Source organism: Colletes latitarsis, chromosome 4 (assembly GCF_051014445.1).
Source record: "Colletes latitarsis isolate SP2378_abdomen chromosome 4, iyColLati1, whole genome shotgun sequence".
Lineage (NCBI taxonomy): Eukaryota > Metazoa > Arthropoda > Insecta > Hymenoptera > Colletidae > Colletes > Colletes latitarsis.
In genome coordinates this window covers 1,883,024-1,891,102 of record NC_135137.1, presented here as the reverse complement: position 1 = coordinate 1,891,102, position 8,079 = coordinate 1,883,024, and positions in this window count along the sequence as shown.

Sequence of the window (8,079 nt, the reverse complement as noted above, 5' to 3'; positions counted from 1 at the left end):
CTTTGAGAGCTTTTTTAATTTTTTCCACAAAAACGAGCACGTGAACGCCAATTTTCGTCTATACGATTCTTATGCAGTTTCACATTCTCTATACGATCCAATAATCGCTTTATTTTTTTGTCGAATTTTGAGAATTTTTTTTTTTTTCTCTCGAAAACGAGCTCGACGACCTGCACTTTTGACGACGCCGTCGTGTTCCCCGGATTTTTTCCTGCAAGATAGCGTGTCGATTTTTTGTCCTACGACGATTTTTGACGCCGGAGCGATGATTCGGAGCAGAGCGGACTTAGAAACTTTTGCGCGTCGACCGCCGGACCGATCGCTCCAGGCCGTTTTTCGTCAATAACTCGAAAACCAGCACGGTAACGCTCGTTTTCGCCCATACGATACTTGTACCGTCTACCGTTGGCTACCTGGTCGATGGTTTTTTTTTTTTTTATCTCGAACTTTGAGAGCTTTTTTAATTTTTTCCACAAAAACGAGCACGTGAACGCTCATTTTCGTCTATGCGATTCTTATGCAGTTTTACATTCTCTACACAATCCAATAATCGTTTTATTTTTTTGTCGAATTTTGAGAATTTTTTTTTTTTTCTCTCGAAAACGAGCTCGACGACCTGCACTTTTGACGACGCCATCGTGTTCCCCGGATTTTTTCATGCAAGATAGCGTGTCGAGTTTTTGTCCTACGACGATTTTTGACGCCGGAGCGATGATTCGGAGCAGAGCGGACTTAGAAACTTTCGCGCGTCGACCGCCGGACCGATCGCTCCAGGCCGTTTTTCGTCAATAACTCGAAAACGAGCACGGTAACGCTCGTTTTCGCCCATACGATACTTGTACCGTCTACCGTTGGCTACCTGGTCGATGGTTTTTTCTTTTTTTATCTCGAACTTTGAGAGCTTTTTTAATTTTTTCCACAAAAACGAGCACGTGAACGCTCATTTTCGTCTATGCGATTCTTATGCAGTTTTACATTCTCTACACAATCCAATAATCGTTTTATTTTTTTGTCGAATTTTGAGAATTTTTTTTTTTTTCTCTCGAAAACGAGCTCGACGACCTGCACTTTTGACGACGCCATCGTGTTCCCCGGATTTTTTCATGCAAGATAGCGTGTCGAGTTTTTGTCCTACGACGATTTTTGACGCCGGAGCGATGATTCGGAGCAGAGCGGACTTAGAAACTTTTGCGCGTCGACCGCCGGACCGATCGCTCCAGGCCGTTTTTCGTCAATAACTCGAAAACGAGCACGGTAACGCTCGTTTTCGCCCATACGATACTTGTACCGTCTACCGTTGGCTACCTGGTCGATGGTTTTTTTTTTTTTATCTCGAACTTTGAGAGCTTTTTTAATTTTTTCCACAAAAACGAGCACGTGAACGCCAATTTTCGTCTATGCGATTCTGATGCAGTTTTACATTCTCTACACGATCCAATAATCGTTTTATTTTTTTGTCGAATTTTGAGAATTTTTTTTTTTTTCTCTCGAAAACGAGCTCGACGACCTGCACTTTTGACGACGCCATCGTGGTCCCCGGATTTTTTCCTGCAAGATAGCGTGTCGATTTTTTGTCCTACGACGATTTTTGACGCCGGAGCGATGATTCGGGGCAGAGCAGACTTGGAAACTTTCGCGCGTCGACCGCCGGACCGATCGCTCCAGGCCGTTTTTCGCCAATAACTCGAAAACGAGCACGGTAACGCTCGTTTTCGCCCGTACGATACTTGTACCGTCTACCGTTGGCTACCTGGTCGATGGTTTTTTTTTTTTTTATCTCGAACTTTGAGAGCTTTTTTAATTTTTTCCACAAAAACGAGCACGTGAACGCCAATTTTCGTCTATACGATTCTTATGCAGTTTCACATTCTCTACACGATCCAATAATCGCTTTATTTTTTTGTCGAATTTTGAGAATTTTTTTCTTTTTCTCTCGAAAACGAGCTCGACGACCTGCACTTTTGACGACGCCATCGTGTTCCCCGGATTTTTTCCTGCAAGATAGCGTGTCGATTTTTTGTCCTACGACGATTTTTGACGCCGGAGCGATGATTCGGAGCAGAGCGGACTTAGAAACTTTTGCGCGTCGACCGCCGGACCGATCGCTCCAGGCCGTTTTTCGTCAATAACTCGAAAACGAGCACGGTAACGCTCGTTTTCGCCCATACGATACTTGTACCGTCTACCGTTGGCTACCTGGTCGATGGTTTTTTTTTTTTTTATCTCGAACTTTGAGAGCTTTTTTAATTTTTTCCACAAAAACGAGCACGTGAACGCCAATTTTCGTCTATACGATTCTTATGCAGTTTCACATTCTCTATACGATCCAATAATCGCTTTATTTTTTTGTCGAATTTTGAGAATTTTTTTTTTTTTCTCTCGAAAACGAGCTCGACGACCTGCACTTTTGACGACGCCGTCGTGTTCCCCGGATTTTTTCCTGCAAGATAGCGTGTCGATTTTTTGTCCTACGACGATTTTTGACGCCGGAGCGATGATTCGGAGCAGAGCGGACTTAGAAACTTTTGCGCGTCGACCGCCGGACCGATCGCTCCAGGCCGTTTTTCGTCAATAACTCGAAAACCAGCACGGTAACGCTCGTTTTCGCCCATACGATACTTGTACCGTCTACCGTTGGCTACCTGGTCGATGGTTTTTTTTTTTTTTATCTCGAACTTTGAGAGCTTTTTTAATTTTTTCCACAAAAACGAGCACGTGAACGCTCATTTTCGTCTATGCGATTCTTATGCAGTTTTACATTCTCTACACAATCCAATAATCGTTTTATTTTTTTGTCGAATTTTGAGAATTTTTTTTTTTTTCTCTCGAAAACGAGCTCGACGACCTGCACTTTTGACGACGCCATCGTGTTCCCCGGATTTTTTCATGCAAGATAGCGTGTCGAGTTTTTGTCCTACGACGATTTTTGACGCCGGAGCGATGATTCGGAGCAGAGCGGACTTAGAAACTTTCGCGCGTCGACCGCCGGACCGATCGCTCCAGGCCGTTTTTCGTCAATAACTCGAAAACGAGCACGGTAACGCTCGTTTTCGCCCATACGATACTTGTACCGTCTACCGTTGGCTACCTGGTCGATGGTTTTTTCTTTTTTTATCTCGAACTTTGAGAGCTTTTTTAATTTTTTCCACAAAAACGAGCACGTGAACGCTCATTTTCGTCTATGCGATTCTTATGCAGTTTTACATTCTCTACACAATCCAATAATCGTTTTATTTTTTTGTCGAATTTTGAGAATTTTTTTTTTTTTCTCTCGAAAACGAGCTCGACGACCTGCACTTTTGACGACGCCATCGTGTTCCCCGGATTTTTTCATGCAAGATAGCGTGTCGAGTTTTTGTCCTACGACGATTTTTGACGCCGGAGCGATGATTCGGAGCAGAGCGGACTTAGAAACTTTTGCGCGTCGACCGCCGGACCGATCGCTCCAGGCCGTTTTTCGTCAATAACTCGAAAACGAGCACGGTAACGCTCGTTTTCGCCCATACGATACTTGTACCGTCTACCGTTGGCTACCTGGTCGATGGTTTTTTTTTTTTTATCTCGAACTTTGAGAGCTTTTTTAATTTTTTCCACAAAAACGAGCACGTGAACGCCAATTTTCGTCTATGCGATTCTGATGCAGTTTTACATTCTCTACACGATCCAATAATCGTTTTATTTTTTTGTCGAATTTTGAGAATTTTTTTTTTTTTCTCTCGAAAACGAGCTCGACGACCTGCACTTTTGACGACGCCATCGTGGTCCCCGGATTTTTTCCTGCAAGATAGCGTGTCGATTTTTTGTCCTACGACGATTTTTGACGCCGGAGCGATGATTCGGGGCAGAGCAGACTTGGAAACTTTCGCGCGTCGACCGCCGGACCGATCGCTCCAGGCCGTTTTTCGCCAATAACTCGAAAACGAGCACGGTAACGCTCGTTTTCGCCCGTACGATACTTGTACCGTCTACCGTTGGCTACCTGGTCGATGGTTTTTTTTTTTTTTATCTCGAACTTTGAGAGCTTTTTTAATTTTTTCCACAAAAACGAGCACGTGAACGCCAATTTTCGTCTATACGATTCTTATGCAGTTTCACATTCTCTATACGATCCAATAATCGCTTTATTTTTTTGTCGAATTTTGAGAATTTTTTTTTTTTTCTCTCGAAAACGAGCTCGACGACCTGCACTTTTGACGACGCCATCGTGTTCCCCGGATTTTTTCCTGCAAGATAGCGTGTCGATGTTTTGTCCTACGACGATTTTTGACGCCGGAGCGATGATTCGGAGCAGAGCGGACTTAGAAACTTTCGCGCGTCGACCGCCGGACCGATCGCTCCAGGCCGTTTTTCGTCAATAACTCGAAAACGAGCACGGTAACGCTCGTTTTCGCCCGTACGATACTTGTACCGTTTACCGTTGGCTACCTGGCGGATGGTTTTTTCTTTTTTTATCTCGAACTTTGAGAGCTTTTTTAATTTTTTCCACAAAAACGAGCACGTGAACGCTCATTTTCGTCTATGCGATTCTTATGCAGTTTTACATTCTCTACACAATCCAATAATCGTTTTATTTTTTTGTCGAATTTTGAGAATTTTTTTTTTTTTCTCTCGAAAACGAGCTCGACGACCTGCACTTTTGACGACGCCATCGTGTTCCCCGGATTTTTTCATGCAAGATAGCGTGTCGAGTTTTTGTCCTACGACGATTTTTGACGCCGGAGCGATGATTCGGAGCAGAGCGGACTTAGAAACTTTCGCGCGTCGACCGCCGGACCGATCGCTCCAGGCCGTTTTTCGTCAATAACTCGAAAACGAGCACGGTAACGCTCGTTTTCGCCCATACGATACTTGTACCGTCTACCGTTGGCTACCTGGTCGATGGTTTTTTCTTTTTTTATCTCGAACTTTGAGAGCTTTTTTAATTTTTTCCACAAAAACGAGCACGTGAACGCTCATTTTCGTCTATGCGATTCTTATGCAGTTTTACATTCTCTACACAATCCAATAATCGTTTTATTTTTTTGTCGAATTTTGAGAATTTTTTTTTTTTTCTCTCGAAAACGAGCTCGACGACCTGCACTTTTGACGACGCCATCGTGTTCCCCGGATTTTTTCATGTAAGATAGCGTGTCGAGTTTTTGTCCTACGACGATTTTTGACGCCGGAGCGATGATTCGGAGCAGAGCGGACTTAGAAACTTTTGCGCGTCGACCGCCGGACCGATCGCTCCAGGCCGTTTTTCGTCAATAACTCGAAAACGAGCACGGTAACGCTCGTTTTCGCCCATACGATACTTGTACCGTCTACCGTTGGCTACCTGGTCGATGGTTTTTTTTTTTTTATCTCGAACTTTGAGAGCTTTTTTAATTTTTTCCACAAAAACGAGCACGTGAACGCCAATTTTCGTCTATGCGATTCTGATGCAGTTTTACATTCTCTACACGATCCAATAATCGTTTTATTTTTTTGTCGAATTTTGAGAATTTTTTTTTTTTTCTCTCGAAAACGAGCTCGACGACCTGCACTTTTGACGACGCCATCGTGGTCCCCGGATTTTTTCCTGCAAGATAGCGTGTCGATTTTTTGTCCTACGACGATTTTTGACGCCGGAGCGATGATTCGGGGCAGAGCAGACTTGGAAACTTTCGCGCGTCGACCGCCGGACCGATCGCTCCAGGCCGTTTTTCGCCAATAACTCGAAAACGAGCACGGTAACGCTCGTTTTCGCCCGTACGATACTTGTACCGTCTACCGTTGGCTACCTGGTCGATGGTTTTTTTTTTTTTTATCTCGAACTTTGAGAGCTTTTTTAATTTTTTCCACAAAAACGAGCACGTGAACGCCAATTTTCGTCTATACGATTCTTATGCAGTTTCACATTCTCTACACGATCCAATAATCGTTTTATTTTTTTGTCGAATTTTGAGAATTTTTTTTTTTTTCTCTCGAAAACGAGCTCGACGACCTGCACTTTTGACGACGCCATCGTGTTCCCCGGATTTTTTCCTGCAAGATAGCGTGTCGATTTTTTGTCCTACGACGATTTTTGACGCCGGAGCGATGATTCGGTGCAGAGCGGACTTAGAAACTTTCGCGCGTCGACCGCCGGACCGATCGCTCCAGGCCGTTTTTCGTCAATAACTCGAAAACGAGCACGGTAACGCTCGTTTTCGCCCGTACGATACTTGTATCGTTTACCGTTGGCTACCTGGTCGATGGTTTTTTTTTTTTTTATCTCGAACTTTGAGAGCTTTTTTAATTTTTTCCACAAAAACGAGCACGTGAACGCCAATTTTCGTCTATGCGATTCTGATGCAGTTTTACATTCTCTACACGATCCAATAATCGTTTTATTTTTTTGTCGAATTTTGAGAATTTTTTTTTTTTTCTCTCGAAAACGAGCTCGACGACCTGCACTTTTGACGACGCCATCGTGGTCCCCGGATTTTTTCCTGCAAGATAGCGAGTCGATTTTTTGTCCTACGACGATTTTTGACGCCGGAGCGATGATTCGGGGCAGAGCAGACTTGGAAACTTTCGCGCGTCGACCGCCGGACCGATCGCTCCAGGCCGTTTTTCGTCAATAACTCGAAAACGAGCACGGTAACGCTCGTTTTCGCCCATACGATACTTGTACCGTCTACCGTTGGCTACCTGGTCGATGGTTTTTTCTTTTTTTATCTCGAACTTTGAGAGCTTTTTTAATTTTTTCCACAAAAACGAGCACGTGAACGCCAATTTTCGTCTATATGATTCTTATGCAGTTTCACATTCTCTACACGATCCAATAATCGCTTTATTTTTTTGTCGAATTTTGAGAATTTTTTTCTTTTTCTCTCGAAAACGAGCTCGACGACCTGCACTTTTGACGACGCCATCGTGTTCCCCGGATTTTTTCCTGCAAGATAGCGTGTCGATTTTTTGTCCTACGACGATTTTTGACGCCGGAGCGATGATTCGGAGCAGAGCGGACTTAGAAACTTTTGCGCGTCGACCGCCGGACCGATCGCTCCAGGCCGTTTTTCGTCAATAACTCGAAAACGAGCACGGTAACGCTCGTTTTCGCCCATACGATACTTGTACCTTCTACCGTTGGCTACCTGGTCGATGGTTTTTTTTTTTTTTATCTCGAACTTTGAGAGCTTTTTTAATTTTTTCCACAAAAACGAGCACGTGAACGCCAATTTTCGTCTATACGATTCTTATGCAGTTTCACATTCTCTATACGATCCAATAATCGCTTTATTTTTTTGTCGAATTTTGAGAATTTTTTTTTTTTTCTCTCGAAAACGAGCTCGACGACCTGCACTTTTGACGACGCCGTCGTGTTCCCCGGATTTTTTCCTGCAAGATAGCGTGTCGATTTTTTGTCCTACGACGATTTTTGACGCCGGAGCGATGATTCGGAGCAGAGCGGACTTAGAAACTTTTGCGCGTCGACCGCCGGACCGATCGCTCCAGGCCGTTTTTCGTCAATAACTCGAAAACCAGCACGGTAACGCTCGTTTTCGCCCATACGATACTTGTACCGTCTACCGTTGGCTACCTGGTCGATGGTTTTTTTTTTTTTTATCTCGAACTTTGAGAGCTTTTTTAATTTTTTCCACAAAAACGAGCACGTGAACGCTCATTTTCGTCTATGCGATTCTTATGCAGTTTTACATTCTCTACACAATCCAATAATCGTTTTATTTTTTTGTCGAATTTTGAGAATTTTTTTTTTTTTCTCTCGAAAACGAGCTCGACGACCTGCACTTTTGACGACGCCATCGTGTTCCCCGGATTTTTTCATGCAAGATAGCGTGTCGAGTTTTTGTCCTACGACGATTTTTGACGCCGGAGCGATGATTCGGAGCAGAGCGGACTTAGAAACTTTTGCGCGTCGACCGCCGGACCGATCGCTCCAGGCCGTTTTTCGTCAATAACTCGAAAACGAGCACGGTAACGCTCGTTTTCGCCCGTACGATACTTGTATCGTTTACCGTTGGCTACCTGGTCGATGGTTTTTTTTTTTTTATCTCGAACTTTGAGAGCTTTTTTAATTTTTTCCACAAAAACGAGCACGTGAACGCCAATTTT